At 32.9% G+C, this 21,237-nt stretch overlaps 1 pseudogene; it reads left to right on the forward strand.

Moving 5' to 3' along the window:
- Window positions 1-9,791: 9,791 nt before the first annotated feature.
- LOC149534965 (cyclin-A1-4-like) lies at window positions 9,792-12,966 on the forward strand (annotated as a pseudogene).
- The last annotated feature ends 8,271 nt before the right edge of the window (window positions 12,967-21,237 follow it).

Genomic DNA, 21,237 nt, shown 5'->3' on the forward strand with positions numbered 1-21,237 from the left:
ATAACACTATATGATCCAAAATATGATAGTGTACATTTTGACTAATGGTAATATTAAAGTTTATCATTTTTAATAGGACTTGAACTAAGCATTGTAGTTTATTTTTGTCATTGAAAAATATATTCTCTAGGATCGCTTTGTCATAAGGCATTTTCTTGGCATCCCATTCTTATATAATATTGAAATATGACTAATAGTTTGGCTAATAGTATTTGATAGTTTGCCATCGAGCTAGATCTAGGTATTTCTTATTTCACCCATTTTTCCCTTTGCTAGTTGAGGCTCCATTATGATTATTTTCCCTTTGATTGTTTGATTAATTGCTCAAACTATGCTTCCCAAGATTTACCATTTTCTCTTGTTGAACATATGTTTGATGAGATCTTTCCTTTATTTCAAACAAGATCAATATAAGATTAGAAGCATATTCTTTTGATTGTTTTCTATGTAGCATCTCCTGTCCACTTTTGTACATATTGCTTTTATTTCTTCTTGAAATAATTCAATTGTTAGTCTTAGATGCATTCACATAGCTTTTGTTGCTCTCTTTACAAGCTGAAAATAGATATGACTTTGAATACGTGGCACCAACATAGTCTTAATTACATTTTATAATACCTGAATAGTAATCTTTAAGATATGCACCATATGAAACCTTGTTTCTATTTATTCTCATGCCACATGATCCCTGTACAATATAACATTGTTTGGAAATGGCCTGAGCTTTTACATACATATTTGCCTTTTCCACCTTGTGATTGCTACACCGATCTGAAATACCATTTTCATTATGATGGCTGACTTGAGAAACCAAGTATCAATAACACCTCCATCATTATTGTCTCTGATCCAATCAGCTTCTTATTGCTGAAATTTCCATCCCAACCAATACAAGGATCTATTGTTTTCTTATTTGTCTTGTAATCTTTATTCAAATTAGTTACCTCATCAGACTTAGCTTTAAGGTTCATTGGTATTTTGTCTGCTTCTGTGATACAATGTAATGTTAATGTTATGTCTAGTTCTGTAGTAATGGTATTTTGTGTGCCTACACAATTTTGTCCATTACCAAAAATGATTTATGCTAGTCTAATGCAATTAATCATCTAATTACTTTTATCTTTGTGTTGTCTATATTGAGCCATACCATCTTGTTGAGGTAGAAAGAGACTTTGCATCTGTCAGTAAATGTTATTCAAGGATTTATGTAGCCCCAAAATTTTCAAAGGTTGGACTATCGTTTGCTATTTTCAATGCATAATTGAATTTCAATCTTTTCTTGAGCATGCCAAGCTTCATTTTGGTTGTGTTTTTGACCTCTTGATCTTTATCTCATGTTTGCAGTTAGTTGTCAATTGGTTAAAAGAAGACCTCAACATCTCTTATAATATGCCAATGAGGTATTTTGCATTTTCATTTTTACATGCTATGAACTTGGTAGAATTTTTTATTAGCCTTATTTCAAGTTGTAGTATTCTGATTCAATTTGCATGCACATTAAATATTTAGGTGTGGAAAGTGCGAACTAATAGATATGGTGTTGTTTTAAGTTGTTAGAAGACTAAATTCTTGGAGTACCTTTATGTTTTGGTGAGAACCAGAGTTGGCCTAGAGAATTTGATTTTTTTTTGTATGATTTACATTTTCTTAGTTAGCATTGAAAGTGCTAGGTCTTTTTGTAGCTTGACCTTGCATATGAGCATATTTGTTTAAGCTGATTAAATGACTGAATAATAAGGACTAAGGACTTGATGTAGTCATTGTATAATAATCTGATCACTGAATCTTGTTTTAGAATCTCCTTCAAATATAATCTTCTATTTACTAAAAGGAACTCTGTGCCTTTTTACACAAAATCTTCTATTTACATTATCAATTAAATGCTGCAAGTTTTGTTTCTGCTGACACTTGCACCTCAAAAACTTCTACTCCATCCTCAACTATGATGAGCAATATCTTGATAGGTGGCCTCACCCTTGATACATGAGACACTGAAATCCAAGATGTCCTCGACAAACACAACATTCTCTGCTATTACCTACCCTTGTTCTAATTTGCAAGCTACATACACAAACCCAGGTGCTAATGGTTGTCTTAGGCTTTTTCTTCATCCTTTTTTGAGAACCTAGGTTTGCTAGGTTTTGGCATGGGACTAACAATTTGTTTGTTGTTTGAAGATGAGCTTCCCTCTTTCTGTGATGTTCTAATTGGATTTGAATTTTTCATTGCTCTAAAGCTACAATATTATTTTAAATAGTTTGATCATTTTATGTTGGCTCCTTGGTATTTCAATCAGCTTCTAAAAAAGATCCACCCTATTTTGTTTTGTCAGAAATCTTAAACTTTTTTGCATTATTCACTGGTTGACAGGATCACAACTCTGATACCACTGTGAATTCCTTAACTAATAACTTGCAAACTATCACTTAGAGGATAATGTTATGTTAATTTACATTGTAAAATGTTATGTACATATGTAGAGGATAATGTTTTTTAGTTTAATAAGGCCATATTGTTGTCTTCCTTAATTAATGGAATACTCTAATTTCAAAGATACCCTTCCTTGTGTTTATTTCAAAATTTAATTGTATCTTTCTTGTTGGATGCACGTGCCTTCAATGGACAAATACACAGAAACATTGTGTCAACTATAAATTTGGATTGCAAATTGGATCTCAAGGCTATAACTCTTCAGGCTAGGAATGTTGAGTACAATCCCAAGGTAAGTGTCTTGGATATTATTTCTATTTTCTATAAAAGTGTTATCACTTTACTGTTCATGGTCGCTCAGAATTAAATCCCTCTCCATAGAGAAACACACAAGCAAGAGATGCATAACTATAGTAGTATACTGTATGGAGGATTTGAAAATTTAAAAATTACTAGAAAATGCTTGTGGAAGGAAATTGTAATAAAAGCATTTCTATCAACTCTATGTTCTCCAATAAGGATAAGATTGAAAACTAAGAAAATATGACAACTAAAAGAATAAAGAATATTCCTAAAGTCTATCATAACGGCTTAGTTGACCATTATAAATTTATAACTAAAATTGCGATATTATTTTACTAATGGGGATGAGAATGAAAAGTCCCCTTCCCATTGTGCCTAGCTTGTAAAATGATTAGGACATCCCCAACCTAATGCCCTCAGATAGTAATATCTATAAAATCAAAGTTACACATTTCATATATGTAAAAACTGACAGCTACCACCATATTCTAAAAAAATCTTAGTATTGAAACATAATTATTGTGGGCTTACAAAATATGCAAGGCCCCTCTTAGACACCAATCCTTAATAAAGAAAGCTATGTGTGGCCCCATTGTCTATAAGAATAGTGATGCCCTATCCTAGCAAGACTCCACAAACTTTGAGAGAGTATGGAACTTGTCCCTTGGGTGGTCTTCAAAGTACAACCAAGATGTTGTAGTTAGTTCCTCCTCTCACTATTTTAGGTTCCTATTCTTCTTTATGAGCTTTAGCTCTTCTGTCTCATCCTCATCATCATAGGCAGCCTCAATATAATATAGATTTAATAACTGGGTTCCCATGACTCCTAGAAATCGAAGCACAATAGACTTATTTCTCAATTCAACAGTGAAATTCACATACCCTTTTATTATAGCATTAGATTTTACACTTCTTTTTAAAATTAACAATGTATTGATTCAAACGAGGTGCTCTAGAAATGAATTTGTTCCTTGGCTCTAAAGATTCCAGATCTAGGGACTTTTTGACTACATCTAAAATTGCACAGTTAAATCCTGATATTCATGTGAACTGTAGATAAGTTGAAAAGTTGAGTCTTAAACTTATCAAGTTAGTTTTAATCAGTAGGTTTTTAATTGTGGCTATTTTTAAATTTAGATAGTTGTATGTATCTTTAGAAGGAAGCAGAATGATTTTGATGTTATCGAACAACATTAATGACAACTATAAGGAAAAATTTATGTTCAGTCGAGATTGTGTCAGTTACTTTAGAACTCTTACTATTACATTTTATCGATAGATCCATACTGTAGATTGGCTTTCTCACACAAGGAAAAGCTTGAATGTAAAATATAGTCAATGGTGTGTATTCGTGGTAGTGATAGCAAATGCATTAATGATTATCCTTAGCTATAATTTGAATCCTATAGTTTGAAATCCATCAAGCATCTACAACCCATTTTGCATGTTGATAGCAATTTAACTTTCCTGCGTATAGTAATTATTCAAGAAACATCCTTCAAAATCTAATTTATGAATGTCTAATCTGCTTCACTTAAGCTTTTCCTAAAACTTACATGTAAATCATTGATGCAAAAAACTAATGTCGTTACCTCTCTCTTGATCGGGAGCTTTTCCTATAATCCTAGTTTTTAAATTTAGCTTACTTTTTGGATCTTTATGTTTGATGAGTATTGGGTCAGTGGTTATCCAACTACTTCCATGATCCATCCTAGGTATTTGCACACATAGAAAAAATTAGTGCTTAATTTGTCTATAATGTATTTGGCCTTATTAGTGTCTTGACTCTTAACATCATTTGGTAGAATTAGAATGTATGGATGAACTTTGAGTTACGAGCTCTGAGTTAGGAATGGGTAACTATTTATAATGGGTTAGGAGCTTTGATTTTTAGCAATCTAGATAGGTAAGTCAAAAATAAAGAAAATAGTTTGGAATGGATGTCTTCACAACTGAAATTTGCCTGTTCATGCTCTACGAGACAATTTAAGCACCCTTACTTTTATACCCTACCCCTTTTTCAAAAAGCCCAAAAGTAATAGTATTTTTTTGTTATTTGTGACTTGGCACTATAGTAAAAGTTATCCAACCATAGCCTATAATTCCAATCTTCATTTAGTTTTTTGAAGATGTGTTTTGGAGTTGTAAGCCGATAGTTCCAATTTAAGCCAAGTAGATTTGCATATTTTATTTTTAGTTTTATATTTCACAAGACTATCTCTATTCTGTAATGTGCACACCAGGTGTGATCATTCATTTCATCCTTGATCAAATATCTCCTTGAAGCAATCTAATCAGACATGGTGTTGCATGTTATATTTCATAATTGAATTTTGATGGAAGTATGATATTTGGGACTTTGTTAAATGAATTGGTATCCTTTCTTTGTCTTTCATAGAGACCCATTGACACCAATGTCATGAATGCCTTCAATCAAACAATTCATGTTCTTTGTACATGTTTTGACCATCTGGATTAAAACATTTCATAGCAAGCTGATTGTGTAGAGAAGTTGCAGTTGTATCTCATGCACTGAGCCAATAGAGTCAAAGCCATTTTTGACATAAAACATTACATATCATGCTTTCCCATATGCATGTCCATCAATCAGCATTCCAAGCTTTTTTTTGGGCATTCTATCAAAAAATTTGATATCTTACTAATCCCATTGCACTATGCATTTCAAGTGCCAAGCTTTGTCTTTACTAAGGCCATTGAACGGTTAACAATCTCTTTGATGTTTCTTGCATTTTCTTTGTACATCCATGCACTATCTCCATGATTCCATGTTTGGTCCTTAGCCTCTTTGCAATAACCACATGATCGATGATTGCCAAATAGTGCCAACATACTATGTGGAAAGGCCCTTTCTAGATCATATTTCAATGCAACAATTTATCAAACGGTGGTGCTTTGAGGGGACAACGATCATCTTCAACTGTGTGACTTTGGCTCATTGCTTCAAATTTCTTAAAGGATATAGAAACTTACTGATTGTAAACAACAAGTATGTTCTTAAAAAAACCCATAGTCACTGTAAATAATAGGTATGGACTTACTGCATATTTCATGAGTTGTGGTTCATAAAAACCCATACTCATCAGCTTGAATTGTTTGTTTAATACCCAATGCATTGAGGTGACGCTTACAATTTGAATTCATAACAACCATTTCTCATCAACTTAAGTTGTTTGTTTAGTACCCATTGCATTGAGGTGACACTTACAAGGTTGAAGTATTGCAACTTCCTAGAAGGTCTACCTACTCAATTCCATGATGATCCAACTTTCCTTGACCATAAGCTTTTCCCCAAGATTAAGCCTTCTTAGCTTGTCATGCCATTTACAAAACCTTCAACAAGTTATGTGCCTTATTGCAGAATTGGAGGGTTATTTTGTGGGTGATGATGGTGCAGACCATGGGCATATCATGATAATAGTTGAAGGATGGAACACATGGCATAAATCTAAGATATTTATTTGCAGGTACATGAGGACAAAGAGAAAAGGGTACAATCTAGTTGCAGGGTCTGTTGATGGAGTACTTAAAGACTGGAAGAAAAGGAAGAAGACTACCAATCCAAAGGGACTTGGATTGCTTTAATCCTTGGGAGAATGATGTAGGAGCATCAAGGTCAAGGTTGAAGGCATAAGAAGACATTAAGGTTTCAAGATAACCAACATGACCATGTTAGAACAGTTGATGTAATAAGACCCTGTGAAGGTCCTTTTTGATATTTTTGTAATCATTAAAGTTCAAGTTGTAAGCCATTCTTGACATCAAGCTGAAAGGACAAGGGTCATTTATGTAATGTAGTAAAATTTCATGGGCAAAGGGAGTCCTAGAATGTACTAGGTTGATAAATGGAGTCCTAGAATGTACTAGATTAGATTGATTTGTAATTAAGTGAAATCTAAATTCTTCTTTTGACCCTTAGGCTAACCCACTTAGGCCTATTTTAGAACAAATTTCAATTACAATTATTTCATGGCTGAAATTATAATGATCTTAGGCTCACGAGTTTTTGAGATTTACCCATCTTTTGAGCTCACATGTTCTTGATTGAAGATTGCATTAATATGTTTCAATCTTTTACTCATCTTCATTAGTTGATGCATTAATCAGGTTAGTCATTGCTATCAGGATTAGTCATGGCATGCTGCTATTAGCACCTAAGTAACTTTCAGCTTGTGACATCTCGTTGAGGCATTTTGCAAATAACTAAGATACATTGTCTATAAATCCACATTTTGCAAACATCTAGGCATTCTAGAAATTCTAAGATCATTTTAGTTACATTTGAAAACATTAATCAACAATTTCCATATGTGCACATATAAACATTAACTACAACATGTCCAATTTATTTGCAGGTATATTTTCCTGTGAAGAAAGACCATGCCTGACAATATGAACCCAAAACAAAATAATGAGACAATGGCTGCATTGTGGGCTTAGTTCTGAAGAAAACTTGATAAATGTTATTGTCCTTGCAAAAAGTGTAAGGGCTTAAAAAATCGAAGAATTCTAATCACAATAGCCCAGAGTCATTATAGGCAATATGGTCATGTTGAAGGGGGCAACGATTTTTGTCCATTGCTGAATGTGGATTTCCTACTGGAGGAACATGGAGGTGTGAATATCCAAGCTGAGGATAACACTCCCATGGAAGAAGATGATAATGTGCCAGAGGACATGATTGAAGAAGATGGTATTGGGGCAGGCGATGAAGAGGCTCACAATGATGGTACTAGCGAATCTGATAATAATGATGAAGATGGTCTTGATATACCTTTACTTGAGAAGGCACACGAGCCCTTATACCAAGGCTCCCAAACAACTCTACTATAGGCTATAGTGTTGTTGGTGAACTTAAAGGTTATGAATAGTATATCTAATGTAGCAATGTCACGTATGCTAAGGTATGTCATTTTTGTCATCTTCAATGTTAGCATACAATTAATATTCATTATATTAACAATGCATATTTGTTGTTGTAGGTTGATTAGTGATTTTTTCTTACCACCATCAAACATTTTGCCTCGTTCGTACCAAGAATTATCTAACATTATGGATCAGATTGGAATGAATTATCAGACAATACATGCATGTCCCAATGATCACATTCTATATCATAAACAACATGAATTTGCAATAGAATGCCCTGATTGTCATGTTAGTAGATATCGGTCAGATCAAATAACAAAAAAAGTGCCTCACAAAGTTCTTCAGTGCATTCCCATTATTCCACATCTTGAATGATTATTCAGGTGCGCTAGCTTGGCACAATTTATAGATTATCGTGCATGCAATAGAAGTCAGGATGACATTATGTGAATGTCTGCCAATGGTTCTGCATTTAAAGAGATAAAAGAAACATGGTCACACTTTAAAGAAGAACCTCATAATTTGAAACAAATAAAATTTATTTTACAAAAGTAGAAACAAATAAAATTTCTTTTACATTCAATTAGTATACCCTGACTTGTCAAGTCATTACCGAGTCATGACCAAGTCCAAGCTGGGTCACGCGTTGAATTGCCCTTGTTGAGTCAGAGCTAGTTTGAGTCTTTTTACTTTGGGTTGAATAACATTGGAGTTGAAAATTCTAGTCAATACTCATTACATGTCCTAATAGCCATGTTACTAGATTTGTGCATTTGGCTTGTGGACTAGATCTAGGTCCGTATTGGGTTTGGATTCTTGAACCGATATGTACTAGATTTGCATAGTGTTCGGATTTGACCCTATGGTTTTGAGATCTGTGAATTTGGACAAACCCATAGGGTCAAATTTGAACCCCGCATGAATCCATATGAATTCTGATGTGAATCTATGTAGAGCCCTAGAGACCCATATGCCAAACATGGAATAAATACACATGATTCCATACATAATGCATGCATATGTTCTTATATATAATACATATACACATGAATCCATATGAATCATAATAAGAAAAAAAAATGATGAATCATATTTTGGTACCTAAGTCTGTCCCTAAATCTGAATGAGCAACTTAACCTAATAGTTGTAATATTACTCCTATAAAAATGCACATATTTCTAGTTACTCATAATCCTAGTTGTGGGTTTTTTTAACTGTTGTACTAAATTTTGTTCTCTATTTTCACTAGTTTATAGTGTACCCTTAACACCTCAACTAGTTTTAGATTCTTGGATCAAAATTGTATTCTCAAGTTAGTCAGCATTTAACAAGCACATCCATTTTTAGCCTATTAAAAAGTTTTCCATATTGTTAACCATGTTTTCGATTGGTTTCAGCTCACAATGTTGATTCGATAATAATTAAACTCTGTGATTTTAGTTGAATTTCAAGATTTTGTGCCTACAAATTACAACTTGTGATTTGTTCATAGGAGTAATAGGTCATGTTTCATGACAAATTTTCTCACTTGAATCTTCTGTGCAAATACACATGATTCCATACATAATGCATGCATATGTTCTTATATATAATACATATACACATGAATCCGTATGAATCATAATAAGAAAAAAAATGATGAATCATATTTTGGTACCTAAGTCTATCCCTGAATCTAAATGAGCAACTTAACCTGATAGTTGTAATGTTACTCCTATAAAAATGCACATATTTCTAGTTACTCATAATCCTAGTTGTGGGATTTTTTACTGTTGTACTAAATTCTATTCTTTATTTTCACTAGTTTATAGCGTACCCTTAACACCTCAACTAGTTTTAGATTCTTGGATCAAAATTGTATTCTCAAGTTAGTCATCATTTAACAAGCACATCCATTTTTAGCCTATTAAAATGTTTGCCATATCGTTAACCATGTTTTTGACTAGTTTCAGCTCACAATATTGATTTAATAATAATTAAACTCTGTGATTTTAGTTGCATTTCAAGATTTTGTGCTTGCAAATTACAACTTGTGATTTGTTCATAGGAGTAATAGGTCATGTTTTATGATAGATTTTCTCACTTGAATCTTCTGTGCAAATGTTATTTAGAAATTCAGGGTTAGCAGAGGCAAGCTTTGTACATTTCACTTTTGCTTAAGTGACCAAGCCATGACTGGGCCACAATAGCTTAATAATGTCCGCAATACTTGGGCCAGGGTTATGAAGTCCACATCTAACAATAACATTGTTTCTTGTGAAAACCAACTACCCCCACCTTTTCCTCCGGTGGGCCAAAGAAAGATGAGGAAAAGACCAGCATCTAAGGATTCCACCACACATTCTTTACATGATGCTACTAGTCCAGATAAATGTCGAGCAGTACTTGGAGATGTGACTAACATGTATAAAGATGGAGAACCAGCTTTGCCAAGAGTTAAGACACGTAAGGTAAAACTGAATTTTATTTTGCATACTTATGTTGGTTTTAACTTTTATATTATGCATGTTATTTCAGGGAGATGATGAGAAATGATAGTGTAGTCTAAATTGTATGGCAAAATTTTGCTTTAATTTAGTATTCTATGCACACTGGGGTCTGGATTTAAATTTCACATATCTTCAAGAGAACCTAATACTATTTGTGTCATATCTCCTCTATTCTCACTTGAAGAAATTCTCACTACTGTATGTTGAATAGTTTATGCTTTCCTTTCAGATACATATAATTTATTTGTATTGTGATATGAGCTTAGGCTACATCCCTGGGTAATAATAGCAAAGGAAAATGCCAAGGAATTATTCAGAATGTCAATACAGATACCAAAGTTGCAGAAATTGAAAAGGATATGATACTTGTTCCTTGCCATTCCAAGGATCATTCTTCTAATGATGATGTTGGGATTGGTGAAAAAAAGAGCAATGGAGAGAATGCACAAGATATACAGGCTAATTCTAAAGATCCAACTACAATTGTAGAAAATATACTAGTGTAATTATAATGCAAACAACTTGTAGCCGAAAAAATAATGAAAATGCTTCAGCATGTGCTAATGAGGCATTAGTGTCTTCTCTAAAGAAAAAAATTTGCCAAAATTAGCACATATTAAGAGAGCTCAAGAACAATTCAAAACAAGGTAATTTGACTGGGATTTCATAAACTAATTAAGAGTACCTAAACATGTAATTCATTAAGTTTTGTTTTTTATTTTGATCAATTTTTCCAAATTCTTTTCTTGCTACTTTTTACTCACAGTTTTGATCTTCTAAAAATGTTAGGAGTTCCTGCCATTCTAGTCAAATCTCGTGAAGGTGTGGGGTGCTCAAGCCGTTCTCACTATATTGATATTGATTTGGACCATGGTGATCCTTAGATGTGTACTACTTATGCCACATAAATTTATGATAAATTACACATTATAAAGGTTTGCTCTGTTCATAGTGATCTTTTATTCTTGGTCCAGAAAATTTATATTGTTCAATTGAGCTGATTTGTTTCTATGCATTTTTCTAATGCTTGTTAGTATAATTCTCACTATTGTTAGATGTATTATGCTTTTAACAACTTCAGCTTATTGTTGTAAATTTTTTGTTATAGGCATATAACTGTAGATCCTTGGATGGATCTACAATGTTCTACAGAGGAAGTTGTGAATTACTTTGTTTTTATGTGGTGTGCTAGATATAGATTTGGTTGATACATATCTTCACTAAAAATTGCAAATTTTTGTTGATGTTCTAAGCTTAAATGAAGTAATATAGGTACTTGAAGCAAAAAACTTATCGGTTTTCATGTGTCAAGCTAGACTGAATTTATGACATTTTCTTTAAGTTTCTTTTGATTAATACTTACAGTCATCAATTACTTTTTCAACTAAAATGGTGAGCATTACCTTGTTACATTGAAACAATTCAATAGGAGATCAATGTAAATATGAGGGGCATGCTTGTTGATTGGCTTGTTGAGGTTTGTTGCTTATTGCATTTCTTCATGCTATCTATATATTTCTTTTTCCCTATTGTAATTGTGCAATTAATTTTATATAATCAATTCAAAATTAGATTGTTGTAACAAGTTGCCGAGGAGTATAAGCTTGTGCCAGATACACTTTACTTAACTGTGTCCTATATTGATCAATTTCTCTATGCAAATGTTGTGAATAGACAAAAGCTTTAGCTTCTTGGGGTTACTTGCATGTTTGTTGCCTCGTGTTTACTTCTTGCTACTATAACATTTTCTTTTCTTTTCTTTTCTTTGGTCAGTTTTTAACTACTGCTTTGATGTCACTTTCAAGAAGTACGAAGAAATTTGTGCTCCACATGTGGAAGAATTTTGTTACATTACAAATAATATTTACACAAGGGAGGAGGTACAATTTTTCTTTTGTATTGCAAGATGATTTGTCACATCTCTCTTGGACGGTATTCTTAAAATGAGAATTATCCTTATCTTAATACTAATAGGTGTTAGAAATGGAGATTGATGTCCTAACTTATTTGTGATATGATTTGACAAGACCAACAACTAAGAGCTTTCTCAGGTAATGTTTTTTGTGGAGCAATCTTGGTGACTATTTTCATCAAAGTTAACATGAAAAACAAAAACATTGATATATTCAAATGTAAGCCACAGAACAATCATGATAAATTAATGCTGTACTCATTTTTCATTTTCCCTTCTCAATTCGAATAGACACTTTGCTCGTGCTACTCAAACATGATAGTAGCTTTACATTCTAGTTTCCTTTTGTTGTATGTGGGAGATAAAATTATTTAATATATAAAAGTATTTTATTCTTACCTTCATAATTTTTTTCATTCAGGTTCCATCTCTACATTTGGAATTCATGGGCAATTGTCTTGCTAAACTCACCCTTGTTGAGTATGACTTTCTCCATTATGTTCTATCAATGATAGCTGCATCGGCTGTATTTGTGGCAAGGATGACTCTTGATCCTACAACTTGCCCCTGGGTAATGTAAATTCCATCGAGTCATTTTTTTGTTTGGTCTTGTTTGGACTAAAGATTGAACAGGATTTTATTGTCCTTGATCTTCAGAATCCTATGCTAGAACATTACATAGGCTATAAAGTATCAGAGATGAAGGACTATATTCATGCATTGCATAATTTACAACTAAATAGAAAAGGGTGTGCATTGACTGTAGTTAGGGAGAAGTATTTCCAACAAAAGGTATCTAAATATCTTCTAGCATTTAAAATTCTAAATTTATCACCCCCATGGTCAATAATTTCTAGCATCTTTCTTTTGTATTTACAGTTCAAATGTGTGGCAAACATGTCTCCCCCAATGGTAATTTCTCCTCAGTTCTTGGAAAACCAATAATAATGAAGTTGAAGCTAATATCTTGAGGGTTGAGTGGCTCTTAATTTGGAATGGGATTCAACTCACCACCAGCAGATATATCAAATTTTAGTGTTCAAATCTATAGATCATTTAATAATCGACATCCTTTAATTTTTTTCACATTATCTATTTTCAAAGTCTACTCTATGTAAAGTCTATAATATGTACTATTTGCATGACGCTCCTAATTGTTTTTTTCTCCATATATGTTCAACAAACGACAATGGCTGACATAATTTATTTTTCAGGTCTTCAAATGCTTTATATAGTCTGGTTGAAATGATTTAACTTGTCACCAGTATAGATGTCAATATCCAGTGTTCAGATCCATAGCAAAATCACCACCTTTAGTTTTTTTTAGATGGTCTGTTATAAAAATCTAATCCTTGTATTTAAATTCAAAAACTAGCTATAGTGGCTCAAATATTTTTCTTTTACATGTCATCAAACAAGTTTGTATTCCTACTTGAAATGATATATTTGCTTCCCTTGTAGTATTGATCATGTGGAGTTTTTTTCTACAACATCTGCATTGGGCATCAAAGAAGCAGTTCTAGCATATCTGGATGATAGTCTCACCTCGGATGATTTGCTTACCGGAGTAAGCTTTTCTCTAGCTAGCTCTGGCTATGATAATTTTATGGTAAGATCTTTAAACCCTAACCCTGCTCCATGCTGTTTCATTGATGATTGTTATTGGTGTTATTGATGTGAACTGTTGTGATTTTGACTGACTTGATGATGTTGTGTAATTTTCAAAGTTTGTGATCTAATACTATCAATCTATTAGGATGGTGGTTGTTTTACTTTAAAAGTCCTGAGCTCTTAATTTTTGGGGGCTTGCGTTTAATTTCCATTTATGTGGTATGGTTAAGAATTACTATTCCAATCTTCAAAGAATTGATGAATGACTACAATATTACTAGTTTTAAAAGGCCTCACATGTTAGAGATATAGATAGTGCAAAGCTATTTGTAACATTAAAATGGAATTGGCTATGAAGTATCACAATGATTCTAGACGAGACATTTATGTAAATTTAAAATGCTCTTTCTATTAGCTTAGAAAATGATAGAGATGTTAAGGTAAAATCTTTAATGCTCTACTTTCACCGTAGTCATATCTTAGATAGGAATAGTGATCATTATGCATTTTATTAACACTAAACTAACCAATGAAATTGAGAATTCTTAGACAAGTTACTGCTCCGAAAAATTGAAAATATGATTTTTGGAAATTCACTTGCTACTCAAAATTTAAAGTATGATATTAAGAATTCGAATGATTATTTCACTTTGATTCTTTGCAGTGAGCTATTGATTTCTTTTCACAGAGCAACGGGACAAAAGCCTTTGCAAATCATATTTTATAGGTAATTTATTTCATCTTGATTGGTTTTTGTGGTGAGATTTAGTTATGCATTTCTCATGTCTCCTTAGTGACAGCTTTGGTATTTCTTCAAAGATGGTGTAAGTGAAGGGCAATTTTACCAAGTTCTACTTTATGAACTAGATGCTATTCGTAGGGTCAATTTCCTAATACTCACAATAGTACTTGCTATTCAATTGAGATTGGCACGACTCATTAGTTTGTTTGTATTCTCTTTGGATTTTGTTCAAGAAGATAGATGAATGCTATATAAACTATAAGTTATGTGGTGTGAAGAGGCTTGTGCATCTCTTGAGCCAAATTACCAACCCCCAGTGACATTTTTTGTTCAAAAGTGGCACCATACTAGACAAACAAACATGCAGATAGGAATTCTATAGACAGAAGTGGGAATATCTTGCTAGGTATGAAGGTCCTATAAGGCTATATAGTACTGTTATGCTCTATTCAAAGGTGTCAATTTGTAATGTTGATGTGGGTTTCCTATATTTTTAAGCACTGTGGTTGATTCCAAAATTTTCCATCCCATGAAATTTGACTTTTATCTCTGCAGTCATGCTGGGATACAGGTATAATACTTATTTCTTAGATCAACTTCTCATGCTTTCTTTGCCATGTATTATAACAAAAATTGATCTAGTTTTTATCATTTATAGGGGACCAACAAACCAACACATTATGATGTGCTCTGGAATGAGAACAAATTTATAGCTGATGGGTTGCAATCATTAACAAACAATCTTTGTTACACATATATCCTCTTTCATTAATTCTCTTAATTCTTTTTGTTATGCACAATGCATATCTTCTAGTGTAAATCCCCTTTCATTTAACTCATTTGCCTTGAAGTCCCCAATTCTTGGCTTCTATTATCTGATAAAAGCTTCCTTGTTATAACCGGAAGTAGATTCAACTCCAAAGACGAGTCTATTTTTTTCTAATTCTGGCATGTAGCTTTAGGAGAACATCAACTGAGTGGTCAACAAAAAATCTCTCCCCTTTCTTGGAAGGGTTTCTCCATTAAACATGAATGTGGCATTCATTTGGCTAGTTCATATTGCCCCAGGCCATGGCCAAGAAGATTTTTTGACTGGCATGGAATATAGCTTCTAGTACTATATCCTAGATCAAAATCTGCCCAAACTTTTGATGGATGCCTATAGCTTATCCCAAAGCTCTCATTCAACAGTTATGAGATGATCAATCGATAGGAAATAGTTGAGAGCTTAGAGTGACACAATTTTCAGATGATCATATGAAATGAAATGGGCGTGCGAGTAGAAAGAAACTAGAAAGACATTATGTACAGATGAAGGCATGAAATGGATGGTTTTGGAGCACTCATCACAGACACTCAACATTCTTTACATATCATCATTTGAGATCAAATGGGTGTATGAGATTATATACATAGTGACAGAGCACAAAGGGAAAAATAGAAAAGAAAAGGAATTAGAAGACTAAATATTCAAAGAGTTAATAGAAGAGGGAGAATACAAGGAAGAAGAAATAAATATAGTAAACTATCAGTACTCAATGGACAATCTAGGCATATCTATAAACCAAGAGGAATTTAGAACCACAAAATGTGGCAAAAAAAAATGGAAAGAGGAAAAAAATAATTAAAAGAGATAAGAGAGGTAGATGGGAAAGAAAAGGAGCAAAAAAAGATATTTGAAGTCCTAAATGTGGGGAAGGGGAAGTACCTTCCCAATTATCAATGAGGATTACAACTTGGAATGCTAGGGGCCTAAATGCTCCTAGAAAACAACACTTGTTAAAGCGCAATCTCATTCTATTTGAATTAGACATAACACTAATACAAGAAATCAAATTGAATAGAGAAGAAGGAGACAAATTAGGATAGAAATTAGGTAGATGGAAAATAGAAATCAGGGAATCAAATGGGGCTTTAGGAGCATTGGGAGTCATTTGGAACCCGTAGAAATTAGAAATTAACACTATAGAATCTAATAAAAATTAGACAGGGAGCAAAGTTTTTAGCTACAAACATAGCCTTTTATTAATTATAATCAATATATACGGGCCTACATAGACAATATATAAGAAAAGGTTATGGGATGAAATTAGCACATTCATGGAAAAATACCCTATTGAAAATATTGTCATTGGAGGTCTTAATGCAATCCTGAACTTAGATGAAAAATATGGAGGAGCTCAAGTTGTCACAAGAACAACTATGGAATTCAAAAAATGGGTAGGGGATAATAAGTTACTAGAAATCCCAACCAGTAATGGTATTTTCACTTGGAACAATAGAAGGAAAGACGTCAATTACATAGTAAAAAAAATTGATAGATTTTTCTTTAAAAGAGATTTAAAAAAGATGGATCTAACAATTCTAGCAACTATTCAACCGATAACGGGTTCTAATCACTATCTGGTTAGAATAGAATTTATAGATCCTAAAAAACCATAAAGGAACCCTTTTAAATACAAAAAAATGTGGTTCCTAGACAATAACTTCATGAAATACATCAAACAATGGTGGCAATAAGGTAAATGTATAGGATAAGAAATGCACTATTTTGTGTCAAAATTGAAAATGATCAAAGAAAAATATTAAAATGGAATAAAACTCATTTCAATAACATACTCAAAGAAAAAATTGAGACAGAAGAACTTAAAAACTTAAATGAAGAGGTTATTAAAAATGGTATGGACAATGGAAAATTCCTTAAAGAAAAAGAATTGTTAGCTTTAAATAGGAAGGAATATTAGAAAAAGAGGAGATATTTTGGAGAGAAGAATCTAGGGAAAATGGCTAGCAAAAGGAGATAGAAATACTAAAAAAATTCATAGCAACACCATCCAAAATAGAACAATTAATGCAATATTTAACTAAAAAGACAGGGATGAAAATATGGAAGATAACCCCTCTAAAATAGAAGAAATATTCATAAATTATTGTAAGAAAATTCTTAACAATTTTAATTTCTCTAATCAAAATGCTCAAGAAAAGTTGCTTAGGGTAATTTTTAAAGTGGTCACAACAGCAAACAACACAACACTTAACAAACCTTTCTCCTTAGAGGAAATTAAGTCAACCCTTTTTAATCTCAACTTAGACAAATCACCTGGGTCAGATGGGTTTCATGCCCTTTTCTTCCAAAAATGTTGGGATATCTTAGGGGAAGAACTTTGGAAGGAAATTGAGGCATCAAGAAATGGAGGATCAATATTAATTGAAATTAATTGCACTTTTCTTTCTTTAATCCTTATAAAATCAACCTGAAAGTCTCTAAGTGACTTTAGACATATCGCTCTGTGTAATCCTTTTTACAAAATCTATTCAAAAGCATTAGCAAATTGGACTAAATCTATTATCCCTAAAATCATCATAGAAGAACAAATTGGCTTTGTGCCAGGAAGATCCATTCTAGATGGGATATCAATAATTTAAGAAACCATTAACTCAATGGTCCACAATAAGGAAGCATGTATTTATGAAACTATATATTAAAAAATAATTTGATGTAGTGGACTAGAGATTCTTATGTAAGACTTTAGAAGCTCCTGGGTTCTCACACCAATGGATCAATGTAATATTTAATTGCATCTCAACATCAAGGATTTCTCTACTAATCAATGGAACCCCTAAAGGATATTCTAGCATATCAAGAGGTATTCATCAAGAAGATCCAAATTTTCCCTTCTTATTTATAATCATGGTTGAAGCCTTTGGGAGATTGGTAAAGAAGGCATAAGAAGTTGGTAAAATTAGAGGAATTACTGTGATAAAAAATATCCACAAAATAACTCATCAACAATTTGTAGATGACACTATACTTCTAGGAGTAAGCACTAAGGAAGAAAAAATCATTCTAGAATATTCAGAAGCCTCAAGGTAGAAAGTAAATGCAGAAAAATTAGAAATTTTCTTTCTTAATAAAACAAGAGAAATTGAAGACTTCATATGTAATCAGATGGGATATAAGAAAGGCACTTTCCCATGTAAGTATCTTGGGATCCATTTAGAAAAAGGAAAAAGGAAGAACAAAGGATGGGATAATATTTTAGGCAAAATTGATAAAAAAATAGAAACATGGAAAGGAAAGTGGTTAACAAAAGCTAGAAGAGAAATTAAAATTAAATCCATACTCTCAGCAATTCTCACTTATCAATCATCATGCCTCCCTTTACCTAATTATATTAACAAAAAATTGGAAGGTAAGCTCAGAAATTTCTTTTTGAGTGAAACGTAAGAAAAAAAGAAATCAGCCTTAATAAAATGAGATAGGATATGTCGACCTAAGGATCAAGGGGGATTAGGTGTTAATAATTTCAACTGGCAAAATGAGGCATTGAGAGCAAAGCTAGTATGGAAAATGTACCAAGAAAGGGAAAGAAAATGGGCTAAAATCTTATATAATAAATACTTAAATGAGGATGATCCTATGTCATTATTCAGAAATAGGAACCCACCTGTAGGATCGAAAGCATGGAACTTCATGGTAAAATGTCGATAATGATTAGTAATTTTATCACATGGAACTTAGGTTGAGGAGATGAAGCTCTATTCTAGGAAGATTCTTGGAATGTACAACCCTCCCTAATTAACTCTAACATCCCTGAAACTGTCAAGAATGTGCTTGTTAATTATTGGGGCTCAAAGGTTTCAGATTACAAATATATCAGAAAGGGAAATGGGGAAGATATTTGGGCATAGAAAACTCTGGAGGATGTAGATATTACACCTGTAGACAAAGGGAAATTTGAAAACATCCTCAAAAAATGACAAGTGAATCATAAAGATAGGAAAGATAAACATGTATGGGGAGGTTCCAAAGATGGATCTTACAAAATCAAGTTAGGATATAATCTTATCATTACTCACAAAGATGGGAAAATATTAACATTCCTCTCAAGATATGCTGGGACCCAGCATGCCTACCAATGGCAGGAATCTTCTTATGGGCTGTAACACAAAAAAGAATCCTAATAGCAGAAAAATTCACAACGATGGGATTTGAAGGCCCGTCAAGATGCTACATTTGTAAGGAAAGCTCTAAGACAACAAAGCATCTCCTTTACAATTGCCCCTTCACTAATGAAAGCTAGTTTTGGCTTTATCAGAAACTTTTTTTGACCTCTTCTCTTCCTAAGGATCTCAATAGTCATCTATTAGGATGGAAAACAAAAAAAAAACTCTAGCATTTATGGAAAATTGTGGAATATATCCCCAATCATACAAATATGGGAAATATGGAAATAAAGGAATAGGTGCATCTTCAACAACATAGAACTGAGTGTGAACTCTCTTCTTAACAAAGTAGAAGCTAGCATTACAAAAGTTATGAAAAACTATTTAAGAAAATTTATCAAAATCGAAGGGTCATTCTTAGAATGGGACTAGAGTATGAAAAAGAATTGGGCCTTCATATTAGCCCACCATTAGTCTATGAAAAGAAAGACCAAAAGGAAAGGAAAGAATGAAAATGGGAATTGCCACCAAAAGGCTAGATGAAACTAAACTTTGATGGAGCATCAAGAGGCAACCCAGGGAAAATAGGTTGCATTATGAGATCAGATAATGGAGAATGGATCATTGAAAGAGCAAAACCTTTAGGCATATCTTCAAATAATATATCAAAATTAGAAGCACTTAGGGAAGGATTATAACTAAGCTTTAAAAAGAGTATAAAAATAATAATTATAGAAGAAGACTGTCAAATCATTATTAATGCCATTAGAAAATGTAAAACTCCAAATTGGGTGGTGAACTCAAAATTTGAAAATGTTCTTAGCTTAATTGACCAGTTTGAAGAAACTAGGTTTCAACACATATATCAAGAAGGAAATATTAAAGTAGATATTTTAGCAAATATTGGAGTTTAAGATAAGGACTTTATCCTCCAAGCCTTAGCATAAGACTTATTCTTGTCACTTGGGGTGTTTTTTTTTTTTACCCCTATCCCTAGCTTTTGGGTTCTTTTCCACCTTTTTCAATTAATTCCTTACATTATTTAAAGTATTGAGACAAACACTCAAGTTTAGGAGTTTCCTAACACCATGTATACAAGTATTTCTAAGCCAACATAGCTGTAATCATAACTTGTTTAGGCTTGTTAGCTCATTAGGTTATTATTACCTCTGGGGTGATGTGTTCAACCTTTCCCTTGATTTCATTCTAGATCCTTCCTCAACTTTGGATGCCTATTTATTCTAGGTTTCTAATCATTTTTGTTGCCTTATTGTCATTGTCCTTTTCTTAGCTTCCCATTTTGTGTTACAATAGAATTAGCTATATCACTCTATCATGCACTAGAGGTTAGAACTATGGCATTTTGGGGGTCTGTTAATCCTGAGAGATGGAATAGGATATTTAACTTGATCAATGATGTGTCTAAGTTTGTTGTTAGTTGGACTATAGGAGAGAAGGCCTTTAATTATGATTTTACTTAGCATACTAATAGCTTTTTTATTGGCTCCTTCATAGGTTGTCTAGCTAGGGATAATATAGGCAATGGGGAGATCATTTGGCTTTTCCATAACATTTTTGAGCCCATCTGGTTAGAAGGTTTGGAGAATGCTATCCTCAGTATTAATTAGAAGCTTAAAATTCTATTGCCTAAAGCTTATATGGATCATCCTTCGAGCAGCCTAGGGTTAGCCATTATTTCTATGAGACCATCACTATACATTCAAGATAACATCCAATTCTACTTGGCCTGGCCAAAAATGGAAGAAAGTATCAATTTTATGCTATGTTGGAGGGGATTCATAGAAGGCCAAAGAAAGGAGTGGCTTGTCCACTTCCTTCAGATGTACGAGTCCTACATTTAACCAAGTGACTTATGATGATATTGACAAATTGGAGTTCATTATGCCCAATATGTT

This window comes from Cupressus sempervirens, chromosome 10, assembly GCF_028749045.1.
Source record: "Cupressus sempervirens isolate cs-2001-9-10 chromosome 10, ASM2874904v1, whole genome shotgun sequence".
Taxonomy (NCBI): domain Eukaryota; kingdom Viridiplantae; phylum Streptophyta; class Pinopsida; order Cupressales; family Cupressaceae; genus Cupressus; species Cupressus sempervirens.